Genomic DNA, 20,387 nt, shown 5'->3' with positions numbered 1-20,387 from the left:
AAAGCAATGTTTATATATGTATGACTGGGTCATTTTGCTGTGCAGAAGAAATTGATACAACATTTTAAATCAACTATACTAAAAAAATTTAAAAAGAATCAAATGTAAAGATCTTCTAAATCAACATACTTAGTTTGTAGATCACTACAACAGTATGTCAGAAATTCCCTGCTCCCATGCCCCTGTCCTTTCCCTCAATCTCAAATCAGATACAATAACAAATGTAGAGGAGCATGAGTAGAAAGCTTAAATGGAGCAAAAGTAAAGAAAGCCCCACTTTCTGATAGCAGGGCTTCCACCAACCCAAGACCTAAAATGTAAGGAGTTTGAAGGTCATACCCTACACAGAAATGGACATTTAAATTACTAAAACCAGACTTTGTCCAAAACCTACAGAATTGAAGATTTTACTACTAAAGAAAACTTTAAAAATATATGATATGTCTGCATTTTCATCCAGGAGTAGGGAGCACCTTAAAATATATTTAAGGGACTATATGCAGAAAAAAAAATTGTTTTGTAATTACATCTCAAGGGTCATATTTATTTGTGATATTTCTATTACAATTTCAAAAAGAGAATAGGAAACAGATTTATTCCACAACTATTAAAAATTAGTATGTACCAATATCAGTACCAGAGAAAATAGAACTTGAGGTGAAAGGCATTAAATGAGATAAAGTCATATTGGTAAAAAAGCAAAATTCATTAGGAAAATATGAGTTACAAACTTTTAGGAACCCAACAGGATAACTTTCATATATATTAAACTAAAACTAATATAAATTCAAGAAGTAATTGGAATAGATGTATAAGATTTTACACAGGCAAAATAATTTCTATTCCATTCAAAATTTAATGAATGGACCCTATATTAGGCCTTGAAGAATGCTTCAAAAAGTTTCCCAAATCAGAGATTATACAAGCCATATTTTCTGGAAATAAATAAAACAATTATGTTATTCTGAAATACCTGGGATTATAGATGAAATCCAAATGTAAATTACAAATATTTAGAAATTAATAATGAGACAGTGTGTGTGTCTATGTAGTGGTACTCAGCTGAAAATTGCTAATATTAAATATATTTTTAGGAAGCCATGTAGAAGTGGATTATACAGTCATTTAAAGGATAGAAGAAAACAATAAACTCTGCAAAAAATAAATGGAAGAAATTAAGGGAGAAAAAGAATCAACTATATAAAAAACAAATGTATAAACCAGATCATTAAACCAAAAGTTAACTCTTGGGAAAGACCAATAAATACAAAGTTTTTGGTAACTTGGTCAAAAAAATAAGAGGAAATTTAACAACTTTTAACAAATGCATAATCTCATGCATCCATCATTACAGTATCATACAGAATAGATTCACCACCTAAAAAATCTCCTGTGTTCCATTTACGCATCCCTCTATCCCCCTGAACTTTTGGTAATCATTGACCATAATTATAATATCATATAGAGTGTTTTTATTACTCTAAAAACTTCCATGCTCTACCTATTTATTCACCTCTCCTCACCTTGAGTCCCAGTAAACAATGATCTGTTCATTGTATCCATAGTTTTGCCTTTCCCAGAATGTTGTATAATCGGAATCACACAATTTATAGCCTTTTTGGCAAGACTGTCTTTTTTCACTTGGCAATATGCATTTAAGGTTCTTCCATGTTTTTTTTTCATGGCTTGATAGTTGATTTCTTTTATGCTGAATACTATTCCATTGTATGGTGATAACGTAGCTTATTTATCCAGGCATCTAATAAAGGGCCTTGTTGCTTCCAGATGTAGCAATTATGAATAAAGTTGTTATAAACATTTGTGTGCAAATAATTGCTTGAACATGTTTTCAACTCATTTGTATAAATGCTTAGTATATTGGGATTGCTGGGTTGTATGTTTAGCCTATGTTTAGCTTTTTGAGAAAGTGGTTGTGTCATTTGCATTCCTGTGGGTATTTCTGTTGTTCCACATCCTTGTCACCATTAGGTATTGTCAGTGTTTGGATTTTAGCCATTCTAATAACTGTGTAATGTTGTCTTAATGTTGTTTTAATTTGTAATTTCCTAATGACATAGGATATTTAGCATCTTTTCATAGGCTTATTTGACATCTTATGTTATTTTTGGTGACATAACTTTTTAAATCTTTTGCTCATGTTTTAAGTAGGTGTTTATTTTCTTATTGCTGAGTTTTAAGAGTTCTTTATAGATTTTATACCCAAGGTTATTTTTTTATTGGATGCGGGTTTTACAATTTTTTTTCCTAATTTGTGGCTTATATTTTTATTACCTAAATCGGGTCTATCAAAGAACAGAAAATTTTTCCTTTAAAAGAAATCTGATATCATCTTTCTTTCATAGATTGTGCTTCTAAAAAGTCATCTTTAAACTCAAGATTTTCCCTTGCATCATCTTCTAGAAGTCTTATAGTTTTGCATTTTATATTTATGTATACTTTCATTTTGAGCTCATTTTTAGAATGGTTTGAGGTCTGTGTCTTTTTTCCCATGGAGATATCCCATTTTTCCAGTATCATTTGTTAAAAAGATTATCCTTTTTTCAATTGAATGCCTTTATTCCTTATCCAAGATCAGTTAGCTATATTTGTGTGGTTCTATTTCTGTGCTCTCTATCCTGTTCCACTCATCCATATGTCTATTATTTTGCCAATACCAAACTGTTTTAATTACTGTATCTTTATAGTAAGTCATGAAGTTAGGTAGCATCAGTCTACAGACTTTGCTCTTCAATATTGTTTCAGCTGTCCTGGATCATTTTCTTTTTGATAAACCATAAACTACAGAATCGTTTTGTAAACATGTACAAAATAACTTGCTGGGATTTTGTTTGAGATTCCATTGAATCTTTAGATCATAATGGGAAGAATTGATAACTTAACAATATTGAGTTTTCCTTTGCCTGCTGGATCTATCAGGTGTGGGTGGAGAAGTGCCAAAGTCTCCAACTATATTTCTTCTTGAAATTCTATCAGTTTTTCCCTTATTTATATTGATACTCTGTTTTTAGGCACATGTACATCAAGTATTGTTAGTTTTCTTGCAGAATTGACTCCTTTATCTTTATGTAATAACCCTATTTACCCCTACAATTATCCTTGCTTCTGAAGTCGGCTTCCTCTGTCATTAATACTGTCACTTTTGCTTTCTTTGATTCATATTAGGATGTTCTATCCTTCTCCCTCCCTTTGCTTTTTAAATTTTTCACAGCACAATGAATTTGAATATCCTTGATCTTTAGGGGAGAAGAAGTAGAAGAGCCCATTTTTGGAGACGCCAAAATGTTGTCCGGTCACTTTGGTACAGAAATGATTTGGATACAGGGGAGGAGACAAGATGGCGGAGGAGTAGAGGGACACGCTCGCCCTCTCCCACAAACACAACAACAACAAAAAAAGCACATCTACAGAATAAATGACTCGCACAGAACAGCAACCAATCGCTGGCAGAAGAACCTAAACTCCAATAACGGCAAGAAGTTCGTGACATTACGGGGCAGAACGGGAGAAAAGAGGAGAGTGAGAGAAGGTGAATCCGAGCGGGACAGGCGCTCCCAAAAGGGAACTGCGGAGGAGAAAGGAATCCTGCACCCTGGAAAGTCACCAACTCGGGGGGAAAGATCAAACGAACCGGAGGAATCTCCAGATGCAGAGAAGAGTGTAGCAGTAAGTTGGAGTACGGAAAAGCCAATCAAGAACCCAATGGACCATCTGAACTACAGGCACAGTCACCAAAAATTGAGACGCCTGGGTGGGGGCTGGGCACCGAGACCTAGGCTCCAGAGGATAGTCCCCGGGCTGGGGGGGCGGGGTGGAGCGGAAACTGCTTGGGAGGTCTAGAAACCATTTGACGGGGCAGAGACTGCCTGGGAGACTAGAAAACAAAGCTGTCGCAGAGGAAAGGAGCAATACTCTAGGGGCAGGGAAGTGGAAAGCCGCATCAGAGGGAACCTGGGAAAAGAGCCTGGTCTGCGCCCGTGATGGGGAGGGGAGAGAAGAAGGGGTGGGTCCCCATAGAATACCACCCACGCCACAACAAGCTTACAGGCCCGCTAGCTACATAAACCAATGGGCCTATCGCTTCACATTGATTTTTTCTTTATGAACACTGATGTATTTCAATTAAAAAAACAAATTAGTAAGAATAATACAACTAACCACCAAAGAAAAAGCACCAATGGGGAGTGGTTAGATACACAAACTAAAAGCAGACTAAGATGAGTACCAAAAGAAGAAAGGGACAAATCAGCCATTAGCTTTTGATGTAGCCCTATGTTTAGAGATCAAAACCAGTGCCCTAACTGGCTGAATTTGCACACAGATTTTTTTTTTGGTCAGGAACACTATTTTTTAAACATTAGATCCTAGTTTGAATTTACAGCATTGTTTCAATTTCGCTGTAGCAGCATCGATGACCTGGTCATATTATGAATACATTTTTCATATTACATCCCATCATGTTCCATCCCAAGGAGACTGGTACTGTGCTGACAGTAGGATCTCACGGTCATCATTCTAAATGTAATGGTTTGTCATCTATCAAGTACAATGTGATTCTTTATGGTATGTGAGCCTCACTTTCCAGTTAGCCATGGTCACTAACCATCTATTATTTTATGCCAGATGCTAAAAGCATTTGCATTACAATCTGATGTTAGAGTCACTGTGACCAGATATTCTCATCAAGGCTACAGAAAAACTTATCTTTTCCAGAGCAATACTGAGGACCCTTTCACTGTAGGAGAGCTATGCAGATCCTAAAACTCAAAGTTTTAGATGATTTAAAAAACCCGGTGAGGGATAATCTTTCTTACTCCCCAGGAGTTCAGGGGACTAGACAGGTTGGGAAGAAAAATCTGTGTTGCCAACCACCTGTAAACATATTGACACCTGTTTGTGAAAAAAGCTTTTCATAAAAAGAACCAATGTCCCCTTAACATTTACTTAAAAAAAATAGAAATGCGGTAGTAACAGCTATCTCCCAGATTTGCACAGGAAAGGGACAACATGACCTTTTAAATATCTTTTTTAGTTAATTCTTAGGATAAAAGACTGAGAAAAGAAATTGAGAATAAAATATGGAAAATATGACTGTTAAACAGCAAACCTGGAAGAGTGGGGCCCACAAAAGGGAAAGTAATTGATAGAGGAATAATACAATGTGTAAAGATGTATAGTGTTTCATTATTTTGTACTATTTCTATTCAGTTGGAGCTGATTTCCATAGTAATATAGTAGCTAAAAATCTGCTTTGTATATAAAGGTCTCCACAGAAAAAGCTAATATGAAAATGGCAATTTTTAAAACAATATTCTTTTTGTTTAATAAACTATGTTTTCAATCTGCTTTTATGAAAACACAATAAAATCATCAATTTTTGACATGAAATCTCATTATATACTGTAAATATTTATACTTTCTAGGGGAAAATATGCAGTAGCTGACTTCTCATGATTCACTCATAAAGCTGAGTTAGAAGTGAAGCTTCTTTTTATTTTCATAAAAATAAAAGGGACTCAGAATTTGACATCCATTCCATTGGACTAGATAATCAGACAAAGCAAGATGGTGCATTTTTTGAGAGCACTTTTTTTTAGCATTCAAAAATTATAAAGTAATGTTAGCATAAACCTCAAGGTAAGGTAAATGGAAAGACAGACAATGCTGACATAATATCCTGTTCTGTAATTAATTTCTTACGAATTAAAGTTTGAGTATCAAATATTCCATTTTTAAAGGTGAGTAGGGCATATAACTTACACGTTTATGTATATTTATCTGAAAAGAAAATCTTTTAGAATCAAATAGTTGCTGAAGGGAGAACACAGACACAGTTATCTCTGATGTTAACAAGCCCAGGACTCCTTGGGGACAAAATAACTCATCATTGCTCAGATTCCCACAAACTTGTAGATTCTGGTCATTGATCATTGATGTCAACAAAACTATAGATTTATGGGGTCTGACATAAATTTTGAGAGCCGAAGAAAGCTAGATATTACACTTCTCAAAGTTTTGAATTTAGGTTCAAGTTACAGATTCAGAGAAGTGCTCCCTCTAAGGATTCATGGACACCAGTGGAAGGGCTCCTAAAAAATAAATGATCTCATAAGTACTCCAACATTTTATTTCATGTATATTAGTGATCACATTCCTTCTCTTCTCTATAAAAGCATCAGTCATTGTCCACCAGCAAGTTTCTGTACTGAAGATTCTTAAAGCTGTTCCATCATGAACAGTTTTTGCATATAATACTAACTCCCAGTCTAGTCATCATCTGTGGTTTCAGTTCCACTCCTGGAAAAAAAGAAAGTTAGACTTTATTTAAGTTTATCTCTCCTTTCTTCGAGCTAATGTGGGAGGCGGAGAGGAGGAGAGAAAAGAGTTCAAATCATATTATTGAGCAAATATGGTTAAATAAAGTTGAGACTTTAGACTGGAATGTTAATTTTTGAATATTTTTCCTTTATGCCAATGCACTAAGTTATCCTTTGGTGCCACATTGTAGTTTTGGTGTTTCTTTTTTATATACTCCAGAATAGCATTTTTTGTTTTTTTTTTTTTTGGTTTTTGTTTTGGTCTTTTTCTGGCTGCAACCAGGCAATAGGGAGGTTCAAGCCTAAGGGTCAATTGAGCAGTAGCTGCTGGCCTATGCCACAGCCACCAGCAACACTAAATCTGAGATGCTTCTGCAAACATACACCACAAGCTCATGCAATGCCAGATCCTTAATCCACTGAGCCAGGCCAGGATTGAAACTGCATCCTCATGGTGCTAGTCAGATTCATTTCATGAACTCTGAAAAACATTTTTTCTTTTATTTATTTATTTATTTATTTATTTATTATTTATTTATTTATTTTCCCACTGTACAGAAGGGGTCAGGTTATCTTACATGTATACATTACAATTACATTTTTCCCCATCCTTTTTCTGTTGCAACATGAGTATCTAGACAAAGTTCTCAATGCTATTCAGCAGGATCTCCTTATAATCTATTCTAAGTTGTTCTGATAAGCCCAAGCCGCCCTCCCACTCCCTCATTAAATAATTTTGACCAAACCATCCAAAGAAGACCAAAAAAATATAGCCTTAGAATAATATTCTGTATTTTGATTATTAAATGCTAATTCCATTTAAAAATGTACTATCATTTAGAAAAGAGAAGTTAACATCTCAGAGTTCTCAAAATTATTCTGATTTTTAATGATCTCTTTTGAAGCTCAGAAAATCTTTTTTGTGGATGCAATTTGCCAATGAAACACTCATGTGCAATCAATTTCTCCTTAATATAGTGGCTTTTCAATACTCAAATGATGTATTTTAGCAATGCCATTTGCAGCAGCAACATGGATGGACCTAGGGACATAATACTAGGTGAAGTAAGTTAGAGAAAGACAAATATCATATGAATCACTTGTATGTGGAATCTAATTTAATGATACAAAAAACTTATCTATAAAACAAAAATACATGATTTCAAAACAAACTTATGGTTACCATAGGGAAAACCCATTGGGGGAAGGGATAAATAAGGAGGAAGAAAACAATATACATATTACTGTATATAAAATAGACACTACTGTAAAATAGATAATTAGCAAGGACCTAATGCAGCACAGGGAAGTCACTCAATATTCTGTAATAACCTATATGGGAAGAAAGAGTGGGATATACGTATGTGTGTAACTGTTCACTTTGCTGTACACATGAAACTAAGACAGCATTGCAAATCAACTATATTCCCAACAAAATTAAAAAATTTAAAAAGGTACTAACTATCCACTTTATGAAAGCAATTATTAATTATTCTGGGACAACTCTCTCCCAGTACAAACAGGTTAACATCCTGGACCAGACAAAGTCCATTTCAAATGCTGGCCTTCTCCATCCTTGACCATTATGCTTCCGGTGTTCCAGTCAGAGCCCGGACTTTAAAAATAATGACCTGCATTGGGCCTGAACTTAGTACCTAGAGTATCATTTTAAAATAGTGATAACCTTGAATGTGTTCTGGAGAAACTGGGTTAAGATAGAAAATGAGAGCCTGTGGCTAACTTCCTTCCTGCTCAATTCTGGAAATGTGATAATTTTAAAAATAATTAAATAATTACTGTGTTAAAGGTGAAATAAAAAATCAGTTAATTGACATTTCAAGAAATTCCTAAATAAGTCTAAAGCAGATAGAATTGGATTCATGGCAATAACTGAAGGTCATGACATATACAGAAACCTGTGCAGTTGTTCTACAGACATTCAAAACTAAGAAGCAAGATTCAGTAGGAGGATGGGCACAAGGACCGGGTGAATGTGATAAATTGGGGAAATATGTCCTCCATGCCTAGGTAGCTTACTTTTTCCTTCTGATCTGGTTCTGATGGACAAGTTAAAATAGCAAATGACTGGGAGAAGCTGATGAGTTTCAGGTATACAGAAACTTTGAAAGGATTTTAAAATCTTCCGCAATCAGAATTACAGGAACTCTCTAGCTGGGAGTCTCATATACCCATTTACATATCACTTTTGGAGAAATAGCTATGAATAATGCTAAGCAGGATAACCCTTTTAAAAATCTCCTCAAAAATAATGAGATATGTAGTATGTCTGAAAAGTCATTTTAGTCATGGGATAGAAATATAAAAATTTTAAGAGAAATTCCACCTAAAATTTGAAATTGTAAATAGAGAAAAGAAAAAATGAAAGAGAGGGAATAATTAAGACAAAAAGGAAAAAATTTCAAAAGCTGAAGAAAGAAAGTTTCCTTCAGCTTTTGAAGTAAACTTAGTATCAAACAGAATGTATGCAATAATTTCACTTCAGAGAAATTTTAAAAATGTTGAGGATAATAATAAACATATTTTCATGTGCCTATTTACTATCCATAGGTTTTTTGGAGAAATATTTATTTAGGTCTTCTGCCCATTTTGGTTGTGTTTTATTTGTTGTTGTTGAGTTGTACAAGTGATTTGGGTATTGGAGATCAGGCCCTTGTCAAGATTTTCTCCCATTCTGTGGGTTGTCTTCAAGGTTTTTTTTTTCATTTTTTCTTTTGCTGTGCAAAAGCTTTTGATTAATTAGGTCCCAATTAGTTTATTTTTGTTTTTATTATCATTATTCTAGGAGGTGGATCAAAACAAGATGTTGCTGCAAGTCATGTCAAGAGAGTTCTGTCTATGTTTCCTTAGGAGCTTTATAGTATCTGGCCTATGTTTAGGTTTTTAATCCATTTTGTGTTTATTTTTTTTATATGGACTGGAGACTATTCTAATTTCAGTCTTTACATGTAGCTGTCTAATTTTCCTAGCACTACTCATTTAGGAGACTATCTTCCTCCACGTGCATTCTAGCCTTCTTTGCCATATTAGTTGACCATAGGTGCTTGGGTTTATCTCTGGGCTTTCTCTGCTCTCACTGACCCATATATCTATTTGTGCGCAATGCCATACTGTTTAATGATTGTAGTTTGTAATATATTCTGAAGTCAGGATACCTGATTCCTCCAGCTCCATTTTCTTTTCAGTATTGCTTTGGCTATGGAGGTTCTTTTGTTTACATACAAATTTTAAAAATTTTGTTCAGTTCTGTGAAGAATTTTATTGATAATTTGATAGGGGTTGCCTGAATCTGTAGATTGGCTTGGGTAATATAGTCATTTTGACCATATTGCTTCTTGCAATCCAAGATCGTGGTATATCTTTCATCTGTTTGTGTCATTTTTGATTTCTTTCACAGTGTCTTATAGTTTCAGAGTACATGTCTTTTGTCTCTTTAGGCAGGTTTATTCATAGGTATTTATTATTTCTGATGTCCTGGTAAATGGCATGGTTTCCCTAATTTTTCTTTCTGATCTTCCATGTTAGTATATAGAAATGCAAGAGATTTCTGTGTATTAATTTATATTCCTGCAGCCTTATGAAATAAGTTGATGAAATTTATCAGTTTTGTGGTGTCTTTAGGATTTTCTAGGTATATTGTCATGTCATCGCAAACAGTAATAGAGAGGAAATTTAGTTTTCAGAAAGAAAAAAATAGGTTTTCTTTTTTTCCCCTTTTTATGGCTGCATATGGAAGTTCTCTGGCCAGGGATCAAATCTGAGCTGCCACTGCAACCTACGCCATAGTGTAGCAATGCTGGATCCTTAACTCCCTGCACTGAGCCAGAGATCGAACCCACACGCCCTGGAGACAGTGCGGATTATTAACCCACTCTTCCTCAGTGGGTTTTCTGCAATGAAAGTCAAATAGACGTCCTGCTTTGATTAAAAAAATAATGTATATTATAAAACATTGGAGAAAAACATTGACTATTCTGAAGGAAATCATTTTGAACCTGAAATTCTATACTCAGTGAAAATGACATGAAATTTCAAAGGCCTACCAAAGATGTTTTTGAGTTACAATGTCTAAAAAACTTGCCACAGGAGTTCTGGTGTGGGTTCAACAGGTTACGAACCAGCTAGTATCCATGAGAATGTGGTTTGATCCTGGCCTTGCTCAGTGGGTTAAGGATCTGGCATTGCATGAGCTATGGTGTAGGTCGCAGATGCATCTTGGATTTGGGATTGCTATGGCTGTGGATGTAAGTGGCAGCTGCAGCTCCAATTCAACCCCTAGCCTGGGAACTTTATATTTTGCAGGTGAGGCCTTAAAAAGAAACAAACAAAAAAATTGCCACATGTAAACTCTGAAAAATTGTTAGAAAATACCTCAAAAATTGTGTATAGTACAGATAATCCTATGAGATACAAAAAGCAAACCAGCAAATAAGCAAACAAAATTTCAGTCCAAATAAATACATAAAACATTTAGCTAATTCTAAAAAATTATTTATGTTAACAAAAAAGAATAGTAACCTAACTATCTGGATCTCAAATCCCAGATGATCTCAACATGTAACAATGTTTGGGAGACTACAAGGATGTGATGGGGACAAGGTTTTCCAAAATACAGGGGAAAAAGACAAAAAATGAAAAATATGAGAGGAAAGTAAGGCACATAAGACCTATCTTAGAGAGTCAACATACAAGAATAGAAATTCAATTATGTGTATGTAAAGGGGAAATAACATACTTGGTAGATGCCTAGCATTGTGCTGGAAAGGGAGGACCCCTCCCCCAAAAAAGGAATATAAATCTCAGGATGAGAGAGCTGAGAAGATATAAGGAAAAAAATATTAAAGAAATAATATAGGAGAATTTTCCAGTACTGAAGAATGACATGAGAAGAAGACTCACAGCTATTTCAGAAATGTTCCATTAAAATTAGCAGTAAACCAAGAAAGAAAAAAATATGGGTCTGGAGAAACAGTTGATAGTGAGTTGTCCAAAAACTACCAATGATGGTGGAAATGATATTATGAGCTATTTAATACCTGCCTAAACACATGAGAGCTACATTGCTTATATATGCTATTCTTTCAAAAATCCAAGATATTTTATAATCAAAGGAATATTAAATGAGAAATTTATAATCTTATATTTACATAAAATTAATGGATCAAGAAATAGTGATAGGAGGTCCGATGTGTCTCAGCAAGTTAAGAACTTGACATAGTGTCTGTGAGAGGTGAGTTTGATTCCGGCCTTTCTCTGTGGGATCCAGCATTGCTTCAAGCTGCAGCATAGGTCACAGGTTGTGGCTCGGATCTGGTGGTGTTGTGGCTATGGTGTAGACCAGCAGCTGCAGCTCTGATTTGAACCCTAACTTGGAAACTTACAATGCCACAGGTGAGCTGTTAAAAAAGAAGAAAAAATAGAGAAAAAATAACTCTAAGAGTTATGGTATTTTGTAGGAAAAACCCCCAGAAACTGGAATTATAGAAACATCATCTGGAGAATGTGGAATATAAAGTTGGGAGATGATTTTTTCTCAAAACCCTTCTCTACTACTGATTTGCTACTAATGTATATATAATATTATACTAATATAATATTAATTTGATAAGAAGAAAATACAAAAAAACACCCAGAAGCAAAAATAGAATAATAAAAATTAACACCAACAAAAAAGGGAAAAATGTAAGTGTTATAAATAAAAATATCAAGTGTGGTGATAGGAATAATTCCAACAACACAATAAATGTGAATTATACATTTCTCTATTAAGATATATGCTCTTTGGTGAAAAAGAATCTAGCTATTATCACTTGAAAGGACATGCAGAAGTAGGCACTTGTCTTTTGTGAAACACTCATTTTTTGGGACATACTTCTCCTTGGAGAATCTCCCCATTTTAGTTTCTTATCCATAGGGTAGATATTCCTAGCAACCCCTGAGATTATGGCAGGTGTATGTGACTAAAAGTGGGAAAATGACAGATTAGTCATAGGCAGGTAGGAAAATGACCATTAGTCTTCAGGCAGGTAGGAAAATGACCATCAGTCATTGGGCAAGTATCTCTTTTCACAGAGAATGGTTGCAGCCTGACATCCATCTTCCAGTGGGATTTGTCAGATTTGGGTATTGTGTGGGATAAAGAAGCACATCTATCTCACTAGTAGTGCCATTATGTTGTGGTTTAGTTTTTCTTGTTAAGTAGGCCTTGAGCGGAGTATCTGATTGTTCTTGTGAACATGCTCTGTGAGCTATTTAATAGCCTTAAATAAACTTATGTATGCGTAACTAATTTCCAACTAGTGTTATTTCATCTAAACCCCTCAAGATACCCAGTAAAAAAGTAATTGCAAGGAAAGATCTGTAACAGATGCTAAAATGGTTTTGAGTAAATCAGTGAGACCATGGATATTACATTCCAAAGTGAGGAGCTGGGTCTGAATGAAATTTTCAAAGGAGGTGACCAAAGTCCAATATATGACCCTTCCATCCTTTGCCCACAAGGAAGCTATTAAAAGGGTTGAATTAGAGATAAGATAGTAGCGAATTTTTGGAGAACCCTATCCCATGACTGAAAAAATCTTTTGAAACAAGACTACTTGAAGAACTTACTATGTTGACCCAATAATTTAGGGGACAGAGTTTATCTAATTTCATCCTGGAAAATCAAAATAGCAAGAGATGGACTTATTAGATACTTTGAGGATGAGATAAGTAAAAAACAGGGTTTTGAGAATGGCTTTTACTTTTGGAATTTATCAGAGAAAAGGATAACGGAATGAATTCTGAGGGCTCATTCTGTGCCATGTAAAGAGAGAGTTGGCATGGAGTCATTTTAGGTCCTATCAAAAAGGATTCTAGAGGAATGGCCGACCATATCCAGAGAAGTAACAGTATTACTGAATGAGTGTAGACCAGGAAGGGGATGTAACCATAAAATAGAGACAGATTTGCCTACATAAGAAAGTGTACCTGAGAGAGTCTCCAAGATAGACCCACTACAATACTTTGGGGTAGTATATGCAAACTATTTCATTTAGAATGGATAATCAATTTGGTCCTACTATATAGCACAGGGAACTATATAGTCTCTTGGGATAGACCATAATGGAAGATTATACAAGAAAAGGAATGTAGGGCTTCCTGTTGTGGCTTAACTGCTTAAGAATCTGATTAATATCCATGAGGAGATGGGTTTGATCCCTGACCTTCCTCAGTGGGTTAAGGATCTGGCATTCTGCGAGCTGCAGAGTAGGTCACAGATGTTGTTATTATCTGGTGTTGTGTGGCTGTGGTATAGGCTGGCAGCTGATTCAACCCCTAGCCTGAGAACTTCCATATGCTGTGGGTGTGGCATAAAAAAAGAAAAAGGAGTTCCCATGGTGGCTCAGTGGTTAACGAATCCAACTAGGAACCATGAGGTGAGGGTTTGTTCCCTGGCCAGGGTTTGTTCCAAGGCCGGGTTTGTTCCCTGGCCTTACTCAGTGGGTTAAGGATCCAGCGTTGCCGTGAGCTTGTGTGTAGGGTACGATGCTGCTTGGATCCCACATTGCTATGGCTCTGGCATAGGCTGGTAGCTACAGTCTGATTAGACCCCTAGCCTGGGAACCTCCATATGCCACAGGAGCGGCCCTAGAAAAGGCAAAAAAAGACACACACACACACACACACACACACAAGAAAAGAAGAAAAAAAGCAATGTTTAATATGTATGACTGGGTCATTTTGCTGTGCAGAAAGAATTGATACAACATTTTAAATCAACTATACTAAAAAAATTTAAAAAGAATCAAATGTAAAGATCTTCTAAATCAACATACTTAGTTTGTAGATCACTACAACAGTATGTCAGAAATTCCCTGCTCCCATGCCCCTGTCCTTTCCCTCAATCTCAAATCAGATACAATAACAAATGTAGAGGAGCATGAGTAGAAAGCTTAAATGGAGCAAAAGTAAAGAAAGCCCCACTTTCTGATAGCAGGGCTTCCACCAACCCAAGACCTAAAATGTAAGGAGTTTGAAGGTCATACCCTACACAGAAATGGACATTTAAATTACTAAAACCAGACTTTGTCCAAAACTACAGAATTGAGATTTTACTACTAAAGAAACTTTAAAATATATGATATGTCTGCATTTTCATCCAGGAGTAGGGAGCACCTTAAAATATATTTAAGGGACCTATATGCAGAAAAAAAAATTGTTTGTAATTACATTCAAGGGTCATATTTATTTGTGATATTTCTATTACAATTTCAAAAGAGAATAGGAAACAGATTTATTCCACAACTATTAAAAATTAGTATGTACCAATATCAGTACCAGAGAAATAGAAACTGAGGTGAAAGGCATTAAATGAGATAAAGTCATATTGGTAAAAGAACAATTCATTAGGAAAATATGAGTTACAAACTTTTAGGAACCCAACAGGTAAACTTTCATATATATTAAACTAAAACTAAATATAATTCAAGAAGTAATTGGAATGAATGTATAAGATTTTACACAGGCAAAATAATTCTATATTCCATTCAAAATTAATGAATGGAACCTATATTAGGCCTTGAAGAATGCTTCAAAAGTTTCCCAAATCAGAGATTATACAAGCCATATTTTCTGGAAATAAAAAATAAAACAATTATGTTATTCTGAAATACCTGGGATTAAGATGAAATCCAAATGTAAATTACAAATATTTAGAAATTAATAATGAGACAGTGTGTGTGTCTATGTAGTGGTACTCAGCTGAAAATTGCTAATATTAAATATATTTTTAGGAAGCCATGTAGAAGTGGATTATACAGTCATTTAAAGGATAGAGAAAAACAAAAACTCTGCAAAAATAAATGGAAGAAGAAATTAAGGGAGAAAAAGAATCAAACTATAAAAAAACAAATGTATAAACCAGATCATTAAACCAAAAGTTAACTCTTGGGAAAGACCAATAAATACAAAGTTTTTGGTAACTTGGTCAAAAAATAAGAGGAAATTTAACAACTTTTAACAAATGCATATCTCATGCATCCCTCATTACAGTATCATACAGAATAATTCACCACCTAAAAATCTCCTGTGTTCCATTTACGCATCCCTCTATCCCCCTGAACTTTTGGTAATCTATGACCTAATTATAATATCATATAGAGTGTTTTTATTACTCTAAAACTTCCATTCTACCTATTATTCACCTCTCCTCACCTTGAGTCCCAGAAACAATGATCTGTTCATTGTATCCATAGTTTTGCTTCCCAGACCATGCACAAAAATAAACTCCAAATGGCTGAAAGACTTAAATAGACGACAGGACACCATCAAACGCCTAGAAGAGAACATAGGCAAAACACTCTCTGACATCAACCTCATGAATATTTTCTCAGGTCAGTCTCCCAAAGCAATGGAAATGAGAGCAAAAATAAACCCATGGGACCTCATAAAACTGAAAAGCTTTTGCACAGCAAAGGAAACCCAAAAGAAAACAAAAAGACAACTTTCAGAATGGGAGAAAATAGTTTCAAATGATGCAGCCAACAAGGGCTTAATCTCTAGAATATATAAACAACTTAGACAACCCAGCAGCAAAAAAGCCAATCAATCAATGGAAAAATGGGCAAAAGACCTGAATAGACATTTCTCCAAAGAAGATATACAGATGGCCAACAAACACATGAAAAAATGCTCAACATCGCTGGTTATAAGAGAAATACAAATCAAAACTACCATGAAATATCACCTCACACCAGTCAGAATGGCCATCATTAATAAATCCACAAATAACAAGTGCTGGAGGGGCTGTGGAGAAAAAGGAACCCTCCTGCACTGTTGGTGGGAATGTAAACCGGTACAGCCACTATGGAGAACAGTTTGGAGATACCTTAGAAATCTATACATAGAACTTCCATATGACCCCACAATCCCACTCTTGGGCATCTATCCGGACAAAACTCTACTTAAAAGAGACACATGCACCCGCATGTTCATTGCAGCCCTATTCACAATAGCCAGGACATGGAAACAACCCAAATGTCCATCGACAGAGGATTGGATTTGGAAGAAGTGGTATATATACACAGTGGAATACTACTCAGCCAGAAAAAAGAATGACATAATGCCATTTGCAGCAACATGGATGGAACTAGAGAATCTCATACTGAGTGAAATGAGCCAGAAAGACAAAGACAAATACCATATGATATCACTTATAACTGGAATCTAATATCCAGCACAAATGAACATCTCCTCAGAAAAGAAAATCATGGACTTGGAGAAGAGACTTGTGGCTGCCTGACGGGAGGGGGAGGGAGTGGGAGGGATCGGGAGCTTGGGCTTATCAGACACAACTTAGAATAGATATACAAGGAGATCCTGCTGAATAGCATTGAGAACTTTGTCTAGATACTCATGTTGCAACAGAAGAAAGGGTGGGGGAAAAATGTAATTGTAATGTATACATGTAAGGATAACCTGACCCCCTTGCTGTACAGTGGGAAAATTAAAAAAAAAAAAAAAAGAAATGATTTGGTCCAATTTCTTACTAGTTTAGGATACTGAAAGACACATAAGTTGGTAGCTCAAATAACACTCAGGTGGGGTGGACAAGAAAGTAGTCTGGGACAGTTGGGCAGAGAATGGGTATGAGCTGAAGCTCTTTTCAGTGGAGGCTATTGGTCCCTGGTGAAATCATGGGCATCCTTAGGGTTCAGGCTGTGTAGATATTGTTGTCACTTTCCTCTGCCCAGTCCACCAGGTCGCTCCTGAATCACAGACGGATCTCCCTCTAAGCCCCTACTACAAGGCCTTGACATGGATGATATTCCCACAAACTCATGAATCAGTTCAGATTGTTTCTGGGAGCCTCATTTTCCCACCAGTCCTGCTCTTACCTGTGTCAGAGGTGACCCCTTGGTGTCTTCTAATGTGGATGCTGATGAAGACAGGAACAGCCTCAGCAGAAGTGCTGTTTCCTATCATGGCCCTTGAAGTGCAGATGACATGGGAGCCTTGCAAGACCAGAGCTACCAGGGGCTAGAGCTCATGAGCTGATGCAGGCTGGGTAGAAGGGCTTCCTCTGTGGGTAGTGGGGTGCTACCACACAGACACTATCTGGTGTCTGCAGCATCTTCATCCCCACCAGACTGATGCCCCTCCTCACAGTACTGGATCACATACCCCAAAGAGCCACTGCCTTCACCTCGACCAGAGTTGCTCCTGGGTCCAAGCGAGCCCTCCCAAGCTGGGGCATAGAAGCAGGCGTGACCAGAAACTGGTGGGTCACATAGCAGCCCCACAGCCTGAATGAAGACCATGAGAGGCCGCCCATGATGCCTGGACCCTGGATGCTCTCTGAATGCTGCAGAGAACTCACCATAGCCACTGGAGCCCCCTTTAATCCCTTTACTCTTTTTTTTTGGTCTTTTTAGGGCTGCACCTGTGTAATATATAAGTTCCCAGGCTAGGGGTCGAATTGGATCTATAGCTGCCAGCCTAGCCAGCCTATACCACAGCCAGAGCAATGTGGGATCCAAGCTGCATCTGTGAGCTACACCACAGTTCATGGCAATGCTGGACCCTTAACTGTCTGAAAGAAGTCAGGGATCAAACTCACATCCTCATAAATATTAGTTGGGTTTGTTTCTTCTGAGCCATGATGGGAACTCCCATCCCTTTACTTTTAATCTATTTTTTAAAAAATAATTAAAGTGGGTTTCTTGATGAGTAGTCATGTATTTTTTGATCCACTCTAACAGTTTGTTTTTTCCTTGGTGTTTATAGACCATTCACATTTAAAGTGATTATTCATACAGTTAGATTGACATCTACCATATTTGCAACCAGTTTTTACTCATCAAACTTTTTCTTTATTACTTTATATTTTCATATTGTCCTACCTTTTCTGATTTTAAATCAGCATGACTCTATTTTTTCTCCTCTCTTAGCATATCAATTATACTTGCTTTAAAATTATGTTGGTGGTTGCTCCAGAGTCTGTAATAAACATTTACAATTAACCTAAGCCTACTTTTGAATAACACACACCACTTAACACGTAGTGCAGGTACCTTCTAATAGAGTATGGACAAGTCTTCTCTCTCATCCCTTATAACATTGCTGTCCTTCATTTCATTTATTCATAAGCCATAAGCATCCATTGCATTATTGTACTGTTATTTTGAACAGTTTTCCTTTTAGTTAATTAAGAACAAGAAAAATAGTTTGTATCTACTAACCCCAAAAGTTTAGCATGATAAGCAATGAGGTCCTGCTGTATAGCACAGAGAACTATATCCAATCACATGTATATATGTATGTAGGACTGGGTCATTTTGCTGTACATCAGAAATTGACAGAACATGATAATCAACTATAATAAAACATTTAAAAAACAAAAGCATCACCCCAAAAAAGAACAAGAAAAAGGAAATATTTTCTTTTACATTAATTTATTCCTAGTCTAATGATCTTCCTTCCTTCGTACTGATTGAACTTTCTTATATGTGTCACTTTCCATCTCTCTGAAGAATTTCATTTAACATTTTCTGCAAGGCAAATCTACTGGCAACCAACTCCTGTAATTATTGTCTAATAAAGTCTTTATTTTCCCTTCACATTTGAAGGATAATTTCACTGGATATAGAATTCTAGGTTGATAGATTTTTTTTTCAACTTTAAATAATTCCCTCACTTTCTCTTGCCTGGTTCTGGAGTTGTGGAGAGAAGCCTGATGTAATTCTTATGCTTTTTGTTCTATAAGTAAAGTTTTTTTCCTTCTGGATTTTTAAAATAAAACTTTCTATTTTTTCTTTAATTTTCTGCCTTTTGAATATAATATGCCTAGATGTATGTTTATTTTATTTTATTTTTTTATTTCTAACCTCCTTGGTGTTATCTGACCCTTGATCTGAGGTTTGGTATCTGCCACTAATTTTGGAAAATTTTTAGTCATTACTGATTCAAATATTTCTCATATTTTCTTTCTTTATCTTCTGTTATTCCTATTACATGTATCTTACAACTTTTATAACTGTCCCACAATTCTTGGATACCTATTCCTTTTATTTGGTCTATTTTCTCTCTCATTTTTGCTTGGGAAGTTTCTGTTTGTATGTCCTCATATCTCATATAACTGATTTTCCTCTGCTCTTTCTAGTCTACTGATGAGCCATCAAATGTATTTTTCATTTCTATTATATTTTTAAAATCTCTAGAGTTTAGTTTTGATTTTTTCTTAGAGTTTCCACCTCTCTGCTTACATGACCCATCTATGTGTCCTTGTATGTTTTTCACTTTTCCATTGGAGCTCTTATTATACTAATGATAGTGGTTTTAAATTCCCAGTCTTTTGATTTCAAAGCCTCTGTCATTTCTGAATCTAGTTTTGGTATTTACTCTGTCTTTCGAGACTGTAGGGTGTTGTTATTTTTTGTTTTTTTTTAAACCTTTTATCATATCTTATAACTTTTATTGAAAGCTGGATATGATGTGTGAATAAAAACATTGAGATGAATAGAACTTTAGGGTCAGGTTTTACATTTATCTGATTAGGAGTTAGGCTGCATTTACTGTTGGTAGGCTCCAGAGATTAAAATTCCCTCTAGTGTCTTTATTTTTGTGCCCTGTGTTGGTCTTTGGTTTTTCCTAAAGACTCTTTCTTATATAGAATCTTAGCTTTAAATTCCTTCAAGTATAACCCACTGTTAACATGAAGGAATCCTATGGATGTGGCAGAAAGCTATGAAGGGGAAGTGTCTTATGACCTCTTCTTAGGTCTCAGTCTTGCAGTCAGTGAGTCTTTTAAACTCAATGGGTATGTGCCCCTGTCCTTGTTACTCTTTCTTCCCCTTAGGTGAGACAAGAAATCCCTGGAGTTGTGCATTTTGCTTCTCCCATATAAAAAGCTAGAGAAGGAACTGCTGTTGGACATTTCTCTCACCCCATATCAGCTAGGGTCTGGTAAAATGATTTTACTGGAAGGAATTTTTTTTTTATTTTTTAAAGGAGAAGAATATGCTCTGAGTGATTTCACAATGTTTCCCTTTTCCC

Source organism: Phacochoerus africanus, chromosome 1 (assembly GCF_016906955.1).
Source record: "Phacochoerus africanus isolate WHEZ1 chromosome 1, ROS_Pafr_v1, whole genome shotgun sequence".
Taxonomy (NCBI): Eukaryota; Metazoa; Chordata; class Mammalia; order Artiodactyla; family Suidae; genus Phacochoerus; species Phacochoerus africanus.
Note: the sequence above shows the minus strand (reverse complement) of the source record.